Here is a 23,549-nt window from a genome sequence, read left to right on the forward strand (position 1 = left end):
AAACAATGTGGCGAATTCATCAATATTATTTTTCATGAGTGTATAGTAATGCCATCTATGCTTTGGTTAGTCAAACATGTGAGTGTGACTATGGAGTTCCTTCTCTTTCTTTACTTATTACTTTATGGCTGTGGCCGACATCAAAAAGTTGTGCCATGGACGCCACGACGGCTACAGCCGTCAGATACTTTTGCATCGATTTTAGGCTCAATAAAATCTTTAAAAGTATTTTGACGTGTGTTTTTTAATTATCCTTTAAGAAGTAATATGTTGATTCGTAGGTTCGCAAGGTGTACTAGCAACGTTAAAATCACCCTTTTTAAGGCGTACTGCCAGTCATTTTGTTCGTTTCTCAAAAAGTTGGCACCGCCACCTGTAAATAGTAGTTGTAAATAGGTTTATAGGTTTATGTTAGAACTTTTTTTTATTATGTATAATTTTTATATATAAAATTTTAACACATATTTAGAGAGACTTTTTACACAGAGGCCTAATACTTTGAAAAAGATTTAATAAATATTGATTACAAAAAAAAATATTGTAACTACGTTTATCCGTTAACCTGCCGTGTCCCAACGCGAGGTACTGATGTTCCGAGCTATGAAAACCACACAAATTATTAACTTAATTTAACGCCACTACCGTATTTTACTAACATATATCCTTAACTTTTAAAGTATTACTATCGCATAATAATATTATACTTATATTTTAAGTTCTTCGGCTTCAAAGTTTGTCCAAGGCAATTCTTAACATTCACCTGGCGCGTCACGTTCACGACGATTGTATAACCCCCACCGCACCTACCCCGTCTCACTCCGCACGAGCCCAAGCCGTCACTCATCAGCTATCACCTGGTAGGACGAAGACGTGGTTATCGTGCTTCGCAAATAAAACACAAACGACAAAGTATCGGAAATTGGAGTTTGTAATGGGTGAGCACTCTTTATCCTGGCGTCGATATCTTGCTAATTATGTAACCTATCGCATTACTATTAAGATATGTAACGTAATCAATAGTTTAGTTTTATGTGCCTAAGTATGGAGTTCATCAAGCTAATACATTTTGTGTATTCGCGATATTTTCCCCATCACCTGCTGTAGCGATGCTACATAATTTCCTATAGCACACATATACTTTCTCATACAACATAACCTGTACAACATTAGTGTCGCATTTTCGACAGAATAACATACACCACAGTATGACACTTATGTAAAACGGTAACGTACCTTCCTAGCTGCAGGTTGATTAACATATCCTGCCTCCTGGCTAACTAGTTTCGAAGAAACAAGTCCAAAGAGCACGCCACTTTGGCGAAACTTGTCATCCAAATTGCATGAAAAGTGCTGCACAGAACTAGACTTTATGCACACGAAAATGATCCTTGCAATTAACTGTAACTGTTTATATCGATCACATCCTGATTTAATTAGTATTTTAGAATCATTTATGAAACTATTTAGAAACATAAAAAAGACTCTCGTTAGGTAGTTCTAAGTGTCAAGGCGCAATGACAGCTGTAAAATCACGCGTTTAGTTACGGCATAAGCAGGGGATATTGTGACGATTACACAATAAACAGTACGACGCAACTACCCGCTAGCTTCACTCCGTGGAGAAGTGTCATAGCGTACGGGTGGCTGGCGGAGTGCACGAGTGATAACAGTTGTTTCATTTGATCACCCAGTACACAACGGAGCCTGGACGTCACAGATGGCGACGAGGGTAAAATATTACAAAAAAAATACGGAAAGGGAAGGTAACGGTGGCGGAAAAAAAAAACAAATCTAAGGTATGGAAATCCTAACCTAATAGCTACCGTATTTGTCCATTTCCTCCCGAGCTGCCGATTGTATTCAGGTAATACAAAATTTTGGGCGAGGTGATATTCTGTGTAACGAGTGACGTACGGTTGTACATAATACGAAAATATTAAAACTGCAATGATTTTGTTAGGCGGTACTTACGTAAGTAGGTTATGAAATTCCAAACTCACGTAAGAGGAGTATTAAAAGAACTAATGCAGAATTTAAATATTACTGTAAAAACGTAGATCTAGTACCTATACCTAATTTTATAGTTTTGTTTACAATCAATGTTAATAAAAACAATTATGTATATGCGCAGTTGAATTTGTCGACTGTTTACATAAGAACAGTGGTTAACTTTACAACTATTATTGAGTAAATAATTGATGGTACGCAGCTCGGGAGGAATGTTTACTAAGCAAAGAAGAAATATACGCGTGCTTATTACACTAACTCTTTGACAATGGCTACTGTGCGTGAGCCTGGTTACCAAATGTAAATCCAAAAGTGTAATCAATGCAAGATAGATCAATAATTGGGGTCACTACAAAAAATAATGTACTCAGGTTACATTATTTCTATGATGTGGCACCGACGTATTAGCCATGATTTTTTCCATGAAATGACAGAAACGAATATGCTGATGGTTTGCGTGTTACAAATACAGATGGTACATGGTTTATTTTCTGACTCAAAATCGTATATTAGAATTCATATGATATAAAGGGTAAATAATCAAACTACCTTCGCGGAAATCATGATTATTATGAGTTGTGTATCTACCGTTCATACTTAAAATATACCGACCTACTTAGTCGTGTAATTAAATACTAAGATATTTTTAAATGAGGGAACGTATAGAGAAACCTGCATATTAAGTCGGTATAGTTGTATACATTTTATGGACCTTATGTCCTAAAAGAAATATTGTTCGGTTAAAATAACCAGTTATAATCAATTGAAATGCTATTTATAGCACGATATGGGTATGAATCGATGTTAACTTGGTGTCGACTTAACATGTATTTATATATACATAGGTATGTGCTGTTTATGATAATAAACAATGCTAGCAGGTAACGGACCAGTTAAATAATCAAGGACCGTTACGATGTCAAGTGAGTCAAGAACTATAGATAGCGTACTTAGATTGATAAATGCCGAGGGCTTTGTTATTGTTTTACTGTAGGAGTAGACACGTAAACTCAGCATCAAATGAATTGAGTAGTAAGTCGGAGTCAGACTAACAAGAAAAATAAATTGCAAGAAGTAAACTGTACATCACATCTATGCTGCAGTTGGTATAAGTAATAATTAGTAGGTTGAAACGTTCAACTGGTACTAGCAAAACAAATAATTAGTAGGTTGAAACTTTCAACTGGTACTAGCTAAACAAATAATTAGTAGGTTGAAACTTTCAACCGGTACTAGCAAAACAAATAATTAGTAGGTTGAAACTTTCAACCGGTACTAGCAAAACAAATAATTAGTAGGTTGAAATGTTCAACTGGTACTAGCAAAACAAATAATTAGTAGGTTGAAACATTCAACTGGTACTAGAAAAACAAATAGTTAGTAGGTTGAAACTTTCAACCGGTACTAGCAAAACAAATAATTAGTAGGTTGAAACTTTCAACCGGTACTAGTAAAACAAATAATTAGTAGGTTGAAATGTTCAACTGGTACTAGCAAAACAAATAATTAGTAGGTTGAAACGTTCAACTGGTACTAGCAAAACAAATAATTAGTGGGTTGAAACGTTCAACTGGTACTAGCAAAACAAATAATTAGTAGGTTGAAACTTTCAACTGGTACTAGCTAAACAAATAATTAGTAGGTTGAAACTTTCAACCGGTACTAGCAAAACAAATAATTAGTAGGTTGAAACTTTCAACCGGTACTAGCAAAACAAATAATTAGTAGGTTGAAATGTTCAACTGGTACTAGCAAAACAAATAATTAGTAGGTTGAAACATTCAACTGGTACTAGAACAACAAATAGTTAGTAGGTTGAAACTTTCAACCGGTACTAGCAAAACAAATAATTAGTAGGTTGAAACTTTCAACCGGTACTAGCAAAACAAATAATTAGTAGGTTGAAACGTTCAACTGGTACTAGCAAAACAAATAATTAGTAGGTTGAAACGTTCAACTGGTACTAGCAAAACAAATAATTAGTAGGTTGAAACTTTCAACTGGTACTAGCTAAACAAATAATTAGTAGGTTGAAACTTTCAACCGGTACTAGCAAAACAAATAATTAGTAGGTTGAAACTTTCAACCGGTACTAGCAAAACAAATAATTAGTAGGTTGAAATGTTCAACTGGTACTAGCAAAACAAATAATTAGTAGGTTGAAACATTCAACTGGTACTAGAAAAACAAATAGTTAGTAGGTTGAAACTTTCAACCGGTACTAGCAAAACAAATAATTAGTAGGTTGAAACTTTCAACCGGTACTAGCAAAACAAATAATTAGTAGGTTGAAATGTTCAACCGGTACTAGCAAAACAAATAATTAGTAGGTTGAAATGTTCAACTGGTACTAGCAAAACAAATCATTAGTAGGTTGATTATTCAACTGTTGCTAGCAAAACAAATAATTAGTAGGTTGGAACTTTCAACTGGTACCAGCAAAACAAATAATTAGTAAGTTGAATGTTCAACTGGTACTAACAAACCAAAAGAGTCAAATGTACCTAGTAACTAGTCTAGTAGACGCGATAGTGGTGGTTGGTACTAACGATAGGACCTTTTGTTATAGGTCGTCCAAATTAGTACAACATAGTACTTAAAAGTAAACTGACGCGATATAGTGTTGGTTGGTACTAACGATAGTATCTTGTTGTAGGTCATCCAAAATGTCCTAATAGATACCACCATTAGACGGATTCTTTAGCCCACCAAAACTTAATAGGGAGGCAAAATAGTCATAAACTGACATTATGTTAGTATAGAGTGACCTCCTATTATGTAATGTATTTATTGAATTCGACATAATATAATAAGCAGTTTAGTGCTTCTGCCTACTGTTCCAGTTAACTTAAGGCGTAGGTATAGATGGATGGCCTCGGGAATAGGCATATCTACTAATGTAGATTCAGAGTAGATTTCAATTATACAAAAAAAAAATACGCCAGTTGGAAAACATTTCCTGTCAAGTATTACAATTTAACCTTCTTCTAACCTATACCCGTATCATAAATTTACTGCATTTTGCAGATGTTCGTATGGGTAAGAACTTAATGTATCAGCGTAAATAAAAAACGAACAAAGTATATATAAAAATATATTATACGCCGACTTAGACGGTATTCCGGTTAAAGATTGTTGTAGCAATTCTGTTGGAACAGTTAGAAGACAGGTTAAATTATAGTTTAAGAGAAACAAGCAGGGTACCAGGATAAGAGTAATAATGCATACTGCGTAAGTAGCCGTGGAAATTGTGGAACACAGAGGCATGCCTAAACTTCCCAAATAAAACCTATAAATAGATGAGGATATATAATTCTTCAAAATCGTATATGATCCAGATTTCATATAATAAATCCCAATTCCAATCTATTTTAGAGCCGGAATACATGATCCTATAGAATAATAATCAGGGCAAAGCTCAATTACATACCCAAGTACAACAGGTATGATGACTAATTATAATTAAGTGTAATTAAAAAGGCACTTTATCGGAAAATATATTTCCTTATTTCAGTCACATGCATAAACTTACAATAATTAAGGATGTCAAAACTCTTAGGTATGCGGTTGAGACAATACATACATTAGAAATTATACATAGTCTCAGAACCGATACATTAAATCAAAACAGAAACAAATAACTAAATACTGTGTGTAGGTACCTACACATTATAAAATAAAAACAATAAGTATTCGAATTAACCGTGATTTTGATCGCTCTCAATGACAGTTTGCCTGATGTTTAATTTGTTGAGGCTAACTAATTAAGTAAAACTAGTAGATCAAAGTTGTAGCTTGAACCACTTCATTGTTCTATCCAAGAGTACACATTTATTGTACTAATTGAGCACTAAGACTGAAAAGACCAAAAACCTAGGTCTTATCATTTAGAAACGTTAAAGGTAAAATGGTACCTAAACATTCGAACTGTACTCTGGTGTACTCAGTATTTCATGGGATCATGGGTTAGAATAATGGAATTCCATTAGTTCGTTGGAAGATGTTTATTGAAGTTAAATGACATACTTACCAATGGCAGGATATAGGAAGCAGACATACAAGGTGTATACCTATGTTTCAGGTTTATAAAATATGTTGCAAGTAATTGAAATAAACCGAAGAAGAAGTGTATAAGTACAAATAATAATATTTATGTGACAGTCTGACAGTAATTATTGTGGAAATAATAATACAATACTTACTGGTCACAATTCAATTGAAAAATCAGCTTTCAATTAGTAAGGTGTTACGTTATTTTCAGAACATAAATTGTAATTATGATTCTTCGCATAAGTAAGTTGCTAGAATAATTTTACATTCGATATTATATTTGCTGTGTTACTTTTTGAGCAATAAAATGAATAAAATAAATATTTGGAATAATTGATGTCAAGATTATATCAAGTATTATAATTAAAGAACGATAATTACATATGTATGCAATGCAATTAATAATAATAATGGTCAAATAGGCAGGTAAATCTTAGTAGGTACCTAACAAATTAATAATATATAAATCTATTTGTATAGATTATTGTTTGCTTAACCTATTCACAAGTAAAACTAATCATACTTGACGTGGTACCTCTACAACGAATGTAACATTCCTAGTTTATTTGACCTTGGATTATCTACAAGTATTTTAAATTGCATTATATATATTAACATCATACAAAACAAGTAAAACTGAGTCAATCAGTTATTGCCAATAAGTAAGTAATGTCCAAGACGCTTGGCAAGCTTACAATGTTATTGTACCTAAATCATGAAATAGGTATTAATTAGGCAAATATTATATTGTATACTAATGAAAATACCTGGAAATGTGTAAGCATCAAAAGGAAAATGTAGTAATTAAGGCGTTTAAAGTAAATCTTTGAGTTATAAGCAATTGAATAAAAAACTCAAAACTGCAAATAGGAGAAGGAGAGGGACTGACACCTAAAAAGAAATTGTAAAAGTAAAATAATAGTTTTACAGATTTAAAGGCTTGCTAGTGTTGGAAAATATTTATTATTTAACTGTTGTAAAATGAATACATCCACACCTCGCCGAGTTTCTTACGCCGGTTCTTCTCGGGTCTGAGGTTAACCTTTCCGAACCGGTGGTAGTATACCTAGATTGGAAAAATAAATTAACCTAGCGAGTATAAGATAATACGATAAACTGAACTATTGTTGCATGATAAATATATAAAGTAAAATAAATAAATCATTATAAAAAGGGAGAGATGTGACGATTACACAATAAACAGTACGACGCAACTACCCGCTAGCTTCACTCCGTGGAGAAGTGTCATAGCGTACGGGTGGCTGGCAGAGTGCACGAGTGATAACAGTTGTTTCATTTGATCACCCAGTACACAACGGAGCCTGGACGTCACAGATATATTCCAAAGGAAACTACAATAAAAATGTAATTATTGGTAATTATTATTAACCACTCAAAATACTACAAGTATTAATGAACAGTAATATTTTCCGAGAATCATTTGATTTGGAAAAGGTTTAAGTTGGCTTGACGTTTAATGTGTTGATGTGAATCGAAACGCGACGTGACCGGTAGGTGGAGATTTGGAACTGTCACTGACACTTGGGATGGAGATACGCTAGCATGTAGATGGCTCCTGGTTAAAGATTAAAAGGAGTTGCCTCGTCTCCTTCCGCCGCCTGGTCCGGCTGGTGGGAGACCGATTTGTAAAGTGCGTATATCGCTGTGCGTGAATTGTGCGCGTAATTTACCCAGTGCGTCCCGTGTCGCCGATGGACATGAGCACGGCTGGTGGTCGTGTTTCCTGGCGCGTCGTTGCGCGCCCCCGATTCTGCTGAGCGTCATGTTGACGCTGCTTCCACGCCGTAGGACGCGGCCCTGATCTGCAGGCCGTGTGTCGGATGGCTATGCTGCCGTCCGACGATTCCAAGGTGTCTTCGCGCGGGTCCTTCCCGTGAAACTCCGAGCGCCGCGGGTTGTTCTCGCCTTAGCTTGTCACAGCTGGGGCTCGATGAACGCCTGCCGCCGGCCTACAATGTTCTACCTGCTACGCTAAGTTCCAGGATGAAAGCTACACCCGGTATCCGTGAGTGCACTAGACTTTCGTTTTAGGTTTTGGCCAAAACTCCGCGTTTCGTCCGTCTCGCGATCGTAGGTTAAGAATTACCATAGTGTCGGCCCACAGCCGCTGACAGCTTGTACAAATAAATTGTATTCTTGACAGCGCCCGCCCCGAAGCGGAGTGCCTTGTAACTTACCTAGTATGGATTATTAAAAACGCATGCCATATATTTGGTTTTGTCTTTTCAGTATCCTACCAAGTCCCCAGTAACCAGGTTAGGATAACAAGAGGACCCTTGTACTCCAAAAGTCCAATGTTTTACGGCAGATCCTACCCGTGACATTATTTCCATTAATTAGCGAAATCAGTCAAAAACATCACTTTTACTGCCTTACATTTTACCTAGCTTTAAATCATATTTTTATTCACTACAATGTTTAAATCTTATTTTTTATATACTACAATGGCGCCCGAAGAAAGCTTAATTTAAGTATCAAACCTGGCGGCGCAGCGTCCGCGTTTTTATTCCTTGTCGCCATGCCTGTCACGTTCTAACAAGTATGTAAGTGCGAAAGGGACGCGCATAGTGATAGTCGATAAAAATGGAACCGTGCTAAGCCCGCTAGTTACTGCGAGCTTGGAAGAGCGATAACATCAATTTGTAAATTTTTTTCATTCAAAAAAACTTAATATTTAAAAAAAATTGTGAAATTATTGTTTTTAAAAATACAATATTAATTAATTTGTAAGTTTACTTGTGACAGGGTAGCATATTTATCAATTATTACAATTTTATTAGGCTACACTATGACTAATTAGCATAGCGCTTAGCCACAAATTATTTTTTCCACCACGCTTCATTTGAGAGCAAAGTGGTAATTTATTTTAACACTTCCTGTATAAAGTGAAGTGTTATCAATTTATTATACTTTATTACATACCCTGACACAAGCAAACCATTTTTTCTACCGACATGCCGGACGGGGAAGGAGAGGAATTTCATGAAGTAGGAGGGGGGGGGGGATACCTTAACTACCCACCCCTACCCGTGCCTATATAGGTTATAGGTTATCGCGGGCTTGTTTTCCGCAACTCGACGTCTATTATTGCGCCTATTTTGCGTGATGGGATGGCGGCACTATTCCTGCCAACCCAACTCCACCAAGAAGCCTAGCAGACCCTTTATGTTGCCGACGACTACTGGGAGAGACCCCGGTGAGCCGAGGTGTTGTGCCCGGTATTTTGCCACCCCTGGGCATTCGAGAATGACGTGGGCGGCTGTCTCCTCTGCCTCCATGCATGCTCTGCAGAGGGGGCTATCTGTAACACGTAGGGTTAATAGGTGTTTGTTAAATGAGGCGTGTCCAGTTATTGCCCCAGCTAAAAGCCGGAGCTGTGGTCTCTTCAGCTGTCGAAGCCTCCGCGACAGATTGGGGTTGAGTGTCGGGAGGGCTTCCTTCGCCTGCCTGCATGTGCCTAGGTTAGACCAATATTGCTGGTGTTTTACCTTGGTGCTGTGTCGCAGCGTGTTCCGGAGCCAGGCATATGGCAGAGGTAGGATTGGCTCAGGTCCTGCCACCTTCAGTTCCGAGCCTCCTCTCGCCAGGATGTCGGCTGCATCGTTACCTCGTGAGTTGCTGTGTCCTTTGATCCACTGCAGAGTTATGCCATTGGTGGTACATACCTCTGACAGAGCTTTGTGACATTCGTAAATTAGCCCTGAAGTGAAAGTATAACTTTGTAGAGCTTGTAGTACTGACCGACTATCAGAGAGTATGCGGATGGGGTAGTCCATTGCTTCCCTTGAGACGATTGCGTGTGCTGCCATTATAATGCCCATACATTCCGCCTGGAAGACTGTGTTATGGGCACCAAGTGGTGTCGAGATGTGTATGTTTAGGTCCTCTGAGAAAACCCCAGCGCCAGTGCCTGACCTTGTTTTTGATCCGTCCGTGAAGATTCTCAGCTCCCTTGGGTTGAGTCCTTCATGGGGTTCTTCGTGTAATTGTATTTTGTATTTTTTGTCGAAGACGAACTGCTTGGGTATCCTGTCAGTCACCGCTTCTATAAGCGGTTCCTTACCTATGGCCTCGTAGAGGATTTCGGTGTGTGGCACCCTAGGCGGTCTCCAGAGATTAGATTTTTTGAGACGTACCGCCGCAGCCAGCGCTTCTTGTTGTATGAAGAGGTGCAGCGGCGGCAGGCCCAGTAAGGCTTCCAGGGCCGCGGTTGGTGTTGTCCTCATGCAGCCCGTTGTCGCCATACAGGCCAACCTCTGGAGTCGTTGTAGTCTAGCCTCAACAGTGGATAGTTTGGTGCGTGGCCACCATACTATCGCGCCGTAGCTTATTATTGGTCTTATCACTGCCTGGTAAAGCCATAGAGTTAGCCTAGGAGTTAATCCCCAGGTTCTACCCACCATTCTACGACATTGCCAGAACGCGACTGTAGCTTTATCAATTTTGCCATTTAGGTGATTACTCCAATTCAGTTTGTTGTCAAGTATTACCCCTAGATACTTTACCTCTGCCGATAGTTGGAGTTCTGTATTGAACAGTTTGGGAAGGTGGTAGTTTCCCAAGTTGCGTTTGTTGGTGAACATTACCAGCTCCGTCTTGCGGGGATTGACTGTGAGTTCGTTGTTAACGCACCAGCGCTCCACGATGGCTAGTGCAGAGCGGGTAACATCGCATACCGTACCTGAGTGGTTGCCGCTTGTTAGTATCACTATGTCGTCAGCATAGCCGATTGTGTAATAGTGATTGTTGTTTAATGTTGTTATGAGGTCGTTCACCACTAGGTTCCATAGAAGTGGCGATAGAACTTCCCCTTGGGGGCATCCCTTTGCCACTACTGCCTGCTGTGTCTCGCCTGTCCCAAGTCTTATGACCCTCTGGCTCAACATGTTGTTTATCCATTTGGTCATGACTGCATTCGCACCATGTCTTACCAGTGCTGCTGCAATGCTGCTGAACCTAGTCCTGTCGAAGGCTCCTTCTATGTCTATAAAGGTTCCTAAGCACATGGACCTGTTTTTAATCGCTACCTCAAGTTTGCTTACCACTGCATGAAGTGCCGATTCTGTAGACTTGCCAGGGCTGTAGGCATGTTGGTTGGGATGCAGGGGCACGTTACTCAGCACTCTCTCCCTCAGATGCCTATCGCACAACCTCTCCAAGGTTTTAAGCATGAATGAGGTCAGGCTGATGGGCCTGAAGGATTTGGGATCTGAGTAATCGCTTTTACCTGGTTTCGGTATGAAGATGACTTTGACCTCTCTCCACCGCTTCGGCACGTACCTGTGAGCCAGACAGGCGCGCAGAATGGTGGTCAGCTTCAAAGTGAGATGCCTCCCGCCCCACTTAAGTAGCGCAGGGAAGATCCCGTCCATTCCTGGAGATTTGAAGGAGTCAAAACTGTTTATGGCCCATTGCGTGCGCTGCGGGCTGATTACCTCATGTGTCTGCTGCCACTCGTCCTCCGACGGAGTGGTCTCCTCCTCCTCCCAACTTACTGGGTGCGATATCACGCAGTCCGGGAAGTGTGTTTGCACCAGGACCCGTTCCGCCTCCTCCGGTGAGTTGGTGAGAGAGTTGTCAGGCTTACGTAGGGATCCCAAGGTTATGGTTGAGTTGTTGGAGAGAACCTTCCTTACCCTATTAGCCTGCATGGTGGTCTCAATGTCTGTACAGAATTTGCGCCATGAGTTTGTGCTTCTGTACCTGAGTCGTTTTTTGTACTTGGCCTTGGTGGACTTGTAGTTATCCCAGTCCTCGTCAGTGCCAGTGTTCATAGCTCTGTTTAGTTGTCCCTCATCTTGCCCCTGAGTCTCTCCAGCTCAGGTCCCCACCAGTTGTTCTTCCTTCCACTTCTTGTTGATGGGGTAGCTAAGGGACATGCCTGATGGTAGCAATCCAGGATGGTGTTTGTAAGGGTGCTTACCTGTTCTTCTATCTCAGCTATGCCTACTATCTTCAGGGGACCCTCCTGCTGTTCCAGTACTGTGTTTAGACGCAGGGTGTAGAGGTCGCGATTAGTCCTGCGTGGGTCCCTTCTAGGCACTGCTGTGAATGTTTTTACCTGAATGTCGAATCGAATCCATCTGTGGTCTGAACATGACACCTCCTCCGATACATGCCAGCCTGAGATGTGTTTCGATGCTTCTTCAGATGCTAGGGTCAGGTCAATGATTGTTCTGCTGCGTCTGTTTATGAATGTTGGTTTCGAACCTGTGTTAAGGAGGTTGAGGTTCGTGGTAAATAGGTACTCGACAAGCTTCTTACCTCTCTCGTTACCTGTATCCATGCCCCATAGGGGGTGGTGTGCGTTCGAGTCGGTTGCCACGATGAGTTCGAGCCCCGCCTCTTCGCAGTAGTTGACCAGCCTTGTCATGTCGTGCGGTGGTGGGTCGTCCGCCTCCGGCATGTACACAGAGGCTACGACCATCTCCTGCATGCTGGTGTCTTGCGCCCCGCGCAGCCTTATGGCGCACACGTCTCTAGAACAGAAGCTCGTTAGAGGTTGCACATGTATATCTTTAGTTGTGTATATGCAGGCCCGGGGATTATCCGGACCCGAGTAGACTGTTAGCTTACCTCCTATGTTACGGAGACCGCAAACAGAGCCCCTTCTGACCCACGGCTCCTGGATCAGAATTACGGCTGTTGTGTTGACCTCCAACCACTTCCGGATCTGAGCCGTTGCGGTTTCGCTGTGGTGGAGGTTGGCTTGGAGGAATTTACCAATGGGCGAAGGGGGTTCCTCCACCAGGATCGCCCTCCTCCGCCGACATCGGCTCCTCCTCCTCCTTGCCGATGGCCAGCTTGCCCAGCCCCTGCGCGCATTCCCCTTCACTCCCCGAGGAGTCACGAAGAAGTTCTTCTTCGTCCTTCTCGGGGACGGAAGGAGACTGCGCTGGGGCCTGCAACTCAGGCTCCTGGACTTCGTCAACAGGTGCCTGCGTCGTCACGCAAGTGTCCATGGGCTCGGCAGGTGCCTCAGCTGCGCCATCTATGGCGACAGTGCTGCTAGGGGGCGGTTGTTCCCTGAATTTGCCCCGTGACCCCTCAAACTTCACGTACACCGAACCCAGCATAAAGCCGAGCCGGCGTCCGCGGTTCACAAGGGGCTGCACGACTGTCTCCGGCACACTGACCACAGCGAACGTCTCCGTTCCCTGCACCTCTCGCCGGTTGAGCAGCCAGCGGTCTATTTCCGCCCACGGGTTCTGGTAGCGGAGGGCTCGGCCTACTTCGCCAAAGTCCTCCCAGACACCCGGGAACAGGATGCCGCAGCGTACTCGTTTGGGTACCTCGCTCTGGCGCTTGACTACCACCTTCTCCCCCTCATCGAGGGTGATGGTAGCCACACTGCGCTTGAGCCATGCTAGCGTAGCCTGGTTCTCGCACCACAATCTGAGGGAGCCATTCGCCCATACGGGCTTGCCCCTGAAGAGTGGGCCTGCGGTAAGGCTTGAGGTGGGCTGTCTAGCTTCCTGCGAGAGCAGGGCTAGCAGCTGCCTCTGGACCTCATCCGATTGTTGCGAGGTCAGGTGTCCCGAGGTGGCAGTAGTTACCGCCACCAGCAGGTCAGCCTTTGCCGCCTCTGCATAATCGGCATGGGGGGTTTCACCAGGCGGTCCAGTCCTCTGCCTCTTAGGCTCTCCTCTGGGAGATATTGTCTCATCCAGTCGGGCCCTCTTGGCAGAAGACCGGGCACCCTGGTTACTTTCCTTCTTGGCCCTGGTCCCCTTCGCCCTCTTTTCCTGGGGAGGGGCACGGTTCGCTGCTGGTGGACCAGCTGCAGCCTGCGCCTGACCCTTCCCAGAGACGCTCTGTTGAGGCGCCGGGGCGGTGTTGAGAGCTGCTAGTCTCTCTCTGCGCTTCCTTCTCTGCTTCTTGTTCAGCTTATGCGGCTTAGCCGCAGCTGTAACAGGGGGAGGCGGGGGCACGGGAGTTTCCACCCGTTTATTGGGCTTCCACCTCCGCGCCTTCCTGGACACCTGGACGGTCCAGCCCGCCTCCAGCTGAGCAGAGACGGGGTCCAGCGCTGGTTCCATCACTGGGGTCTGCTCCGTGGCAGGGGGTTTCCCTCCTGTCGGAACAGTGCCCGTGGATGTCTCCGGTGTTGGCAGTAGGGCTTGGGTACGCTGTGGTACCGAACCTACTGGTTTGGGCGTCCACGTAGCAGGTTTGCGTGCCTTTGGTTTCCCGGCGGCTCTAATCCCTGCTGCGGGCTGCCCCTTCCGAGGCGGCGCTGTCGAGACAGCGCCACCACGGGGTGTGTTGTGTCTGGTTTGTGGGGGTACTGTCGAGACAGCTCCCATTTGGTGTGTGTAGCGTGTCGGTACTGTCGGGACAGCGCCGTGTGTAGTGGTGCTTGGCAGGGTTGTTTGTGCCTCCCTGTGAGCACGTGATGAGGAGGGAGGAACTATCGGGACAGCTCCGTCTCCTCGTGTAGTGTTGTGTTGGGTGGAGGTTCCGGGTACAGCCGAAACTGCGCCGTTTCCCTCCGGTGTTGGGGCGCCTTCCGGTTTCCCTTCCGGCACCCGCGGGGTTTGGGATCTTGTTGTTTCCATTTTTTGAAATGTAAGAATTTCACCTCTCGAGCTTCCCACCCTCCATGGAGCCCGCACCTTTGGGGATGTCACTTTGGACACCAGGAATACCCAAGAGGTATAGGTGTGTACCCGTGCCTAATGCCTCATTGTTTAATACGCGACCACGGGGTGCCGCTTCAGACACCCGCCCGCCCGGCCCACCCATTTCAAAAGTATTAAAATATTTATTAATTTTCATTTGTCAAACCAACTCGAACTTTTCATTCCGGAGACTTAGTATGATAGACGAGACGCTCTAAATGTTTTTGATTTTGACTTATTCGGTTCTAAATAGAACTATTTTATAGAACTTAAATGTTCATATTATTTGTTTTTTGTTTTTTTTTTGAATTTGAGGAAATTGGTCCTAGAACCTACCTCAATTTCAGCTATCTTTGCATAGCATTTTTTTTAAAGTTCTACTGAAACATGCACCATTTGTATTCGCTAAAGGTAGGGACATGTTGTCGAACGGCATGCTGCAATCCATATGGAGTAGTATTCCTGATTCGTCACACAACCTCCGAATTTCCGACTGCTATAGCAAACCGCTTTGTAGTTAAGGTAATCTGGAAAAAACCAGTTACCATTTAATTTAAAAGCATTGGTTCAGTGACATTATGCTCAACATTATATTTTACAAGGTGTATTTTCAAGCTAGCAACTTATTTTTATTATTCGGGTGAACTTAGGTAACAACCCATTTTTTTTGAGTATGCATACTTCCTTGACTCATTTAGTCAAGATTTTTTTAAGCATTTCCTGGGAAATCAAATTTTTTTGTGACTACACACCCTAAGGGTCCAGGGTGATGTAATTATATTGGATATAATTCACTGACTTTGACATGAAAAAGAAAACCAAGTTTTCTCTTTTTTCACTTAGTGTAAGCCCGCAGGAGGCTACACATTGAGATTTGACTTGAGTGTGAGCTACAAGTTAGCCTCCACTATTATTAATATAATTTGTAGATATAAATTAGCAACTAGTTACCACATTACATTAAGGTACTAGTAACTTAATTTTGTAGTCATAGGCATGTACATAGTAGGGCATGCTATATTAAACTTAATTATTAATATCGCACTATGTATATGACTACTTGTAATATACTAAATAGCAAGAATTTATAAATATAGTTGAAAATACTTAATATTTAAATTAGGATTTAAATACTTTAGTGAATCTTAGAAATAAGAATATCTTATTATTATTTATGTTGAATAGTGGTCAGACCAGTCAATTTAGGATTACTTGAATTGGAAAAAATATTTTTAGTTATGTTGCAGAAACCACAGTGTAGTGGCCACGCTGTACCTCCCCTAACTTACTTACCTAATCTACCTTAATATAACATAATATAAACACCCCCTTTCGATTTACCCCTAAAATATGGCCATGTGATCGTCTAGCTAGTGGTTAGGACCCCTTAAAGTGAACCGCGGCAACCTCAAATTCTTTAGTATCAGCTAAATTTTGGACTCTGACTTTATTTATTATTACCTAGATTTTGAGAACAGATATTTATGGTAATAAAATAATTATTTATGGAAGTAAGAAATAATCTGAAGAAAATTATTCAGAGAAATAGAAAATTATTCAGAATTTATTAGTGCAACGTAAATGATGGTGTAAAATGTACTATAATGTATTTAAGTATTGCAGCATATATGATGATATAAAATATATAAAAATGTTGTTGGTAAAATCCTGCCACACCTATTAAGCTTCCGGGATAACATAGAAGCAGCACTCCTGAGATAAGCTCTTTTACACCCTAGCATTTCAAGGTTAATTATAATGAACTATCATCTTCTAAACGATGTGTGATTTAATCACACGTGCTGCTCCGTACGCCCGATGCAGGTCTGGAAGCTCTTAGTCCGATTTGCAAGTATTAATCGGAACACCTACCCTACCAGTTTAGCCAGACGGGCTATGACCAACACTTCGTAACCTAAACGCACCTAGATGATGATGAAAAGAAGTGTCAAAGTATCCATCAATCATCATAATTACTTATCTTTTTTATATTCAAAAGCTAGGGATGCTAATCCCATAGTCCCATTCCCCAAAGCTGATAATCTAGACAGAATTCCTAGTTCTCTAGATGTATAAACGAAGCACCGAGTTTATTTGTTAACTATTATGTTTAGTAGAGGCGAAATTGAGTATTCACTCAATAAATCCTTTGTACTGCTCTTGCCTGACAAAGGTTCCCTAAATCAAACCGTTCTTCAATCCCAGAATGTTCCTAAATCCAGATTGATAATTAAGAGTTTATGTTGTGAATACCTGATTTTATTACTCAGTACCTCGTTCCTACACCAGACAACCAGAAATGAAAAGTAGAAATAAAATTTTATAGAAGCACTAATTCTTTCCCCATATAAATGAGAAAAAAGAAAGATTTAGGCAGTTAAACTCTTTACCTTTTAAACACACATATTTTAGGATTAAGAAACCATATTTTAAAACCCTTAAAGATAAATATATATCAACCATTTCAAATTTATAGACCCTAACTAAAAAAGAACGTTAATAGACATCAAACAAGTGTGTGATTCTACCCTAATCCTACCCTTTGTCCCTAATCTAGTATATTCAAAGCATAGTTCGTTCTTACCATCGACCTAATGCTTTGTAATATACGCAAGTGTAGTCCCTACGAGAGGCTGTAAAGTTCGGCAGGCGAGACCGATAAGGCAACCTACAGGCCAGTGTATTTGACTCCCTCCTTATCGCCCGCGGGCATGGTGGATAAGAATAAGTCGCCCTATTCCGTGTATATAAGTGGATCAGTACCCTAGCACACACACGCACTAATCACGAGGGAAACTCTGCCACAACAAAGACTAAGTGTAATATCAGTCACGACAGAAGCCTGTCCCCGCAACCAGCACTAGCATGTACCGGAGCACCGAAATATATAAATAAATTTAATAGGAGACCTAGTCTCAATTACTGCCGACTCCAGTGGGCAGGATTTACACCCAATGACGCGCACGTGACGTCCCCACATCCGTCTAAACAGCTGGGCCTTGAGACTAGTGAGATAATTCGTCTCTTATGTTGATATAAAAGAGACGCCAAGTCCTCTCAAACTTGGAGCAATAGACTCCTAACCATCCAATCCTTTGGCACCGTTAGGCGGAGTGAATGTTTAGCTGGACAAACTGTCAGTCCAAACAATGATCTGGCTTTTAAAATAGCAAAAATACCCCATAGAAAAACACTAAAATAACTAAGTTAAATATCAACAGAAAAAGTCGCGGAGAAACTTCACCTCCCCGCACTACGTTACACCCGAAAACCAGAGTCACTGCTAGCCCGGTCGAAGAATGAATGCCTCTCCCAACGCTCCGCACCGGCCTTTTATACCTTTTACTATGGCGACTGAATGGCGACATAACGGCGACTGAGCGGCGACTGAGCGGGACTGAGTGGCGACTGAGTGGCGACTGAATGGCGACTGAGTGGCGACTGAATGGCGACTGAGTGGCGACTGAATGGCGACTGAATGGCGACTGAATGGCGACTGAGTGGCGACTGAATGGCGACATAACGGCGACTGAATGGCGACTGAGTGGCGACTGAATCAAAACAAAGATACTGGCGACTGAGTGGCGACTGAATGGCCACTGAGCGGCGACTGAATGGCGACTGAATGGCGACTGAATGGCGACTGAATGGCGACTGAGTGGCGACTGAACGGCGACTGAATGGCGACATAACGGCGACTGAATGGCGACTGAATGGCGACATAACGGCGACTGAATGGCGACTGAGTGGCGACTGAATCAAAACAAAGATACTGGCGACTGAGTGGCGACTGAATGGCCACTGAGCGGCGACTGAATGGCGACTGAGTGGCGACTGAATGGCGACTGAATGGCGACTGAGTGGCGACTGAACGGCGCCTTAGCTTGTCACAGCTGGGGCTCGATGAACGCCTGCCGCCGGCCTACAATGTTCTACCTGCTACGCTAAGTTCCAGGATGAAAGCTATACACCCGGTATCCGTGAGTGCACTAGACTTTCGTTTTAGGTTTTGGCCAAAACTCCGCGTTTCGTCCGTCTCGCGATCGTAGGTTAAGAATTACCATAGTGTCGGCCCACAGCCGCTGACAGCTTGTACAAATAAATTGTATTCTTGACAGCGCCCGCCCCGAAGCGGAGTGCCTTGTAACTTACCTAGTATGGATTATTAAAAACGCATGCCATATATTTGGTTTTGTCTTTTCAGTATCCTACCAAGTCCCCATTAACCAGGTTAGGATAACAAGAGGACCCTTGTACTCCAAAAGTCCAATGTTTTACGGCAGATCCTACCCGTGACATTATTTCCATTAATTAGCGAAATCAGTCAAAAACATCACTTTTACTGCCTTACATTCTACCTAGCTTTAAATCATATTTTTATTCACTACAATGTTTAAATCTTATTTTTTATATACTACACTGCATATCGTCCACCTGGCTAAAACTGCCAGGTGGATGAGATTTTGCGGCAGGTTAATGTCACTGATACCACAACTAATACTCGTAACTATATAATTATATAGCGGTTATATCGCTTTTGTGTGTTAATTTAGGAATAAAAACTGTCCTGTCTGTTAAAGCTGCATATTATTCAAATTTGTGTACTTTTGTCTTAAGTCTCGTTAACCTGTCCAAAAAAGTCAGGTGAATGATGCAATGGCAGGTGAATGCAGCGTCATTCACTTGCCATATGACAGGTGAACGATAACTATTTAAAATCCACGTTACATATACTCAAACAGTGATTATGTTTATTAAGTCGTTAGTGGACAACTGTTTCTCCATACAAACGTAGACCCCATTTTCCTCCCTGGGTTTTTTTAAGAAAAAAATAATTTTGTTACACTAATGTCGTAAGTAGATTTGTGACGTCCCACGGGAAAAGGTACCTTATGAGGGTTTTTAGTTTTAGACATTTATTAAAATGTTTTGTAAAAAGGTGAAAACATGCTCATTTTGTTTATTGTGTGATGAGATGACGGGCGAGAGAGAGAGAGGTATGGATGAAAAGAAAAAGACATGCTGCGTCGACCCCAAATGAATGAGCAAGGGCAAGCGAATGATGATGATAATCTGAAACCTTAATGCTTAACGTTTGTTTACCTGACCGATTTTGAAAATTATTTTTTTGATTGTATGTATATGCATACAGATTGGTCCCGTTTTTGTTAAAGTTCTGATGATGGGATCCATGAAGAATCGAGGGAACTCCTCAAATCTTAAAGGCATGCGTATAGAGATTGTTGTATTTTCATCAGAAAATCAAGCATTTTTATTAAAAACTGTCGCATTTGATGAAGTGGAACTGCTGATGATGATCAGAACGGAACTCTTCAACGACGCATAGTTTACGTTTGAAGATTTGTCCTCTTCGTTATGTTTGTTAAGCAAGTTAAGTTTTTAAGCCACATTTTTGTCAATCTCGAGTTCTGATGATGGGATCCATGAGGAATCGAGGGAACTCCTCAAATCTTAAAGGCATGCGAATGACCAAAACAGCGTGTGTCTATGTTGCACCAAACCTGAGTTCCACTAGGTGCTGCGAGGGTTCAGCATCAGCTCTATCTTGGGTACTGCCCTCCCAAGTCCTCATCAAGACGTGTCGAATGACCAAAACAGCGTGTGTCTATGTTGCATCTAACCTGAGTTCCAGTAGGTACTGCGAGGGTTTAGCATCAGCTCTCTCTTGGGTACAGCTCTCCCAAGTGCTCATCAAGACGTGTCGAATGACCAAAACAGCGTGTGTCTATATTGCACCAAACCTGAGTTCCACTAGGTACTGCGAGGGTTCAGCATCAGCTCTATCTTGGGTACCACTTTTCCAAGTGCTCATCAAGACGTGTCGAATGACCAAAACAGCGTGTGTCTATGTTGCATCAAACCTGAGTTCCAGTAGGTACTGCGAGGGTTCAGCATCAGCTCTATCTTGGGTACTGCTCTTCCAAGTGATCATCAAGACGTGTTGGATGACCAAAACAGCGTGTGTCTGTGTTGCCCCAAACCTGAGTTCCACTAGGTACTGCGAGGATTCAGCATCAGCTCTATCTTGGGTAGGTACTGCTCTTCCAAGTGATCATCAAGACGTGTTGGATGACCAAAACAGCGTGTGCCTATGTTGCACCAAACCTGAGTTCCACTAGGTACTGCGATGGTCCAGCATCAGCTCTATCTTGAGTTCTGCTCTCCCAAGTGCTCACCAAGACGAGTTGGATGACCAAAACTGCATGTGCCTATGTTGCACCAAACCTGAGTTCCACTAGGTACTGCCAGGGTGAATAGACAGCAAGATTGAATGTTTACTTATTCACAGAAACTTGTTGTTAAATTGGGAATCGAATCGAAGGTGAGGTGGGTCAGAATCCAAAATTTTAATCATCGTAGTGGACAATAAGGTCCCTTTTTATAGAAAATGACACATTTTTTGATTATTTTTAGAAGGCATTGAAAATGACGTGGTGAACAGGTGGATGACACCCATTTCAGGTGAATGATGACAAGAAACCAGGTTAACGGCAACGAACACAGGTTAATGTAGCCTCTCGATAACCTGTCAATATTTTCATTGGAATTTGTACTTATTTCTCGATAACCTGCTTCTACTATCGATAACCTGGAGACAAAATATCTTTCACCTGTCCTTGATATCATTCTCCTGAATTTCAAACGCCTATATCTTCTAAACTAATTGAAGGAATAGCTTCCCTTCCACATTTTCTAATAGTTTAAGTTGCCTTATAACGATCCCAATAAAAAAAATGCGAAAAGCCAAAATTTTTGAAAAACATAAATTTTAACCTGGCGGTGCTAACTTTTTGAGAAACGACCTTTTACACCTGCAGCCTATGGATCAACTTTACTCAAAAAACTTACAGCGCCCTACGCGTCCAATATAATAACGCTTTTAGGATGCTGTTGGGGCTGCCGCGCTATTGCAGCGCTAGCGGTATGTTCGCGGAGGCGCGCACCGACGGCTTCCACGCCATCATGCGCAAGCGGGTGGCGTCGCTGGTGCGGCGCGTACGCGGCAGCGCCAACAGTCTCCTAGCCACAGTAGCAGACAGGATAGATGGCGCTTTCTGGGAGTACTGGAATAGCCTACATGTTTTATAGTACTTATACATAGATAGTCACTAACATAGGTTAAGAGTAATAATAATAAGCTACTATGTAATATATTATGGAAATTTAATTTCTGAAATAAATAATTATTTAATTTAATTTAATTTAATTTACAGAACATGAAATAAAACATTTCAATATTTATATATGTAGGTATATCAGGAATATCGAAAAAAGTCATATTATTGTCTCTATGTAATTTGCGCTGCACTCTACGCCTATGTCGGCCACAGCCGTTGCATAGGGAGGTGCCAGCCAAACAATAAAATTGACTGACAATATGATTATATTGTATAATAAGTTAAAAACCGTGATCCTAAATCACCATAACTACTCACATATTTAATTACCACGTGCAGGAAGTACACATTCTACGAAGAATATAGTTTATTATTTCCATTTGTAATAATAATCGACACATGTTTCGCACATCACTGACAAAGGAGCGCTTATCAGTGTCCTGACCGCCCTTATATACAAATTGTTGATTTTGAATGCCGGGCTAGTTTTATATTCATTTATGAGTTCCAAATTCGTATTTAAAAATGCCGATATTAAAATTTAACGCCGAGTGAAGGTTCCCAACCCTAGAATAACAATAATTTTTTCACATCACCTATTCGGAAAAAGGCTTTTTCTTCCCTGCTAGGAGGGATCAAAGTGGCACTTTTCTTCCCTGCTAGGAGGGATCAAAGTAACACTTTTCTGTTCTAGCACACTATTTTTAATTTTTTTTGCACATTATTTTTTTAGCTTAAATAATCTTTTTAAGCATCAGATTGTGTCAACACTAAGATTTTTTTATTTTCCTCATAGTTGATGTGAAAAGCAGTATGTGTCACACGGTATCAATATTATTTCTTCTTGGGCGTTAACACTTGAATCCCTCATTACGCTCAGGATTCTATTGTAGAATCCATCGCTTCATTCAGGATTCAATGAACGCCCTTGACGGAAATATATTATTTTGATCCCTTGTAACACAAACTACTAATAACAGTTCTCGGCGCCCATGTCGGCTGGGGCCGTCAAAGTGTGACGTCATTATCTGTCTAAAAACAAGTAGTGTTGTGAGTTGTGAGCCAGTTGCCTCACGGATATTGTTGAGTGGGAAATTATTGATGTTTTCATACATTGTTTGGGTTCTAAAATTTATTTAAAGCATTATAAAGATACCTAATAAATATTTGCCAAAGCCAGTAGCCGTTTAGTGGCACCTGGGTACACTTTTGTATGGGGTGCCTATAACCGTTATAGGCACCATCGATATCGTATTTTGCAATCACTATCTTTTCACTGGTTGTAACTTTGAATGTATCTCTGGCGTCCGGAGCACGGCAAATTCCTTCGCCGTCTGGCGTTCAAAAGGTTAAGTTTGAGTCACGCTAGACCGGGCCGTGCCCGGACCGAGGCGTCCGACATGTCATTTTCTATGACGGCTCATCGGTGATCACGTGGTGCTTTCCATAGAAAACGAAGCTCCGGAAGCTCCGGCCCGGCCACGGCCCGGTCTAACGTGAGTCGCAATTCTCAATCGATTCTCGTGTGGTCAAAAGGTTCGATAATTACATTTTTATTATGGCTGAGCTATTGGGGTTCGCGAGATAGACACAGACAGAGCCACTAAAAAGTAAACTAAGTAAAACATTAGTTAATTTGTTAAATGCACGGAACACCCAGAGCCCACGCATGTCTTACATCACTACTACATCTTATTCGCGCTATGTGGCC

General features: G+C 41.8%; 1 protein-coding gene across 1 annotated transcript in view; it reads right to left on the bottom strand.

The window, feature by feature from the left end:
- Window positions 1-23,549, bottom strand: part of LOC134790949 (uncharacterized) — a 51,515-nt gene that overhangs the window by 10,149 nt on the left and 17,817 nt on the right. The window lies entirely within an intron of this gene.

The sequence above is a fragment of the Cydia splendana genome, chromosome 5 (assembly GCF_910591565.1).
Source record: "Cydia splendana chromosome 5, ilCydSple1.2, whole genome shotgun sequence".
NCBI classification, from domain to species: domain Eukaryota; kingdom Metazoa; phylum Arthropoda; class Insecta; order Lepidoptera; family Tortricidae; genus Cydia; species Cydia splendana.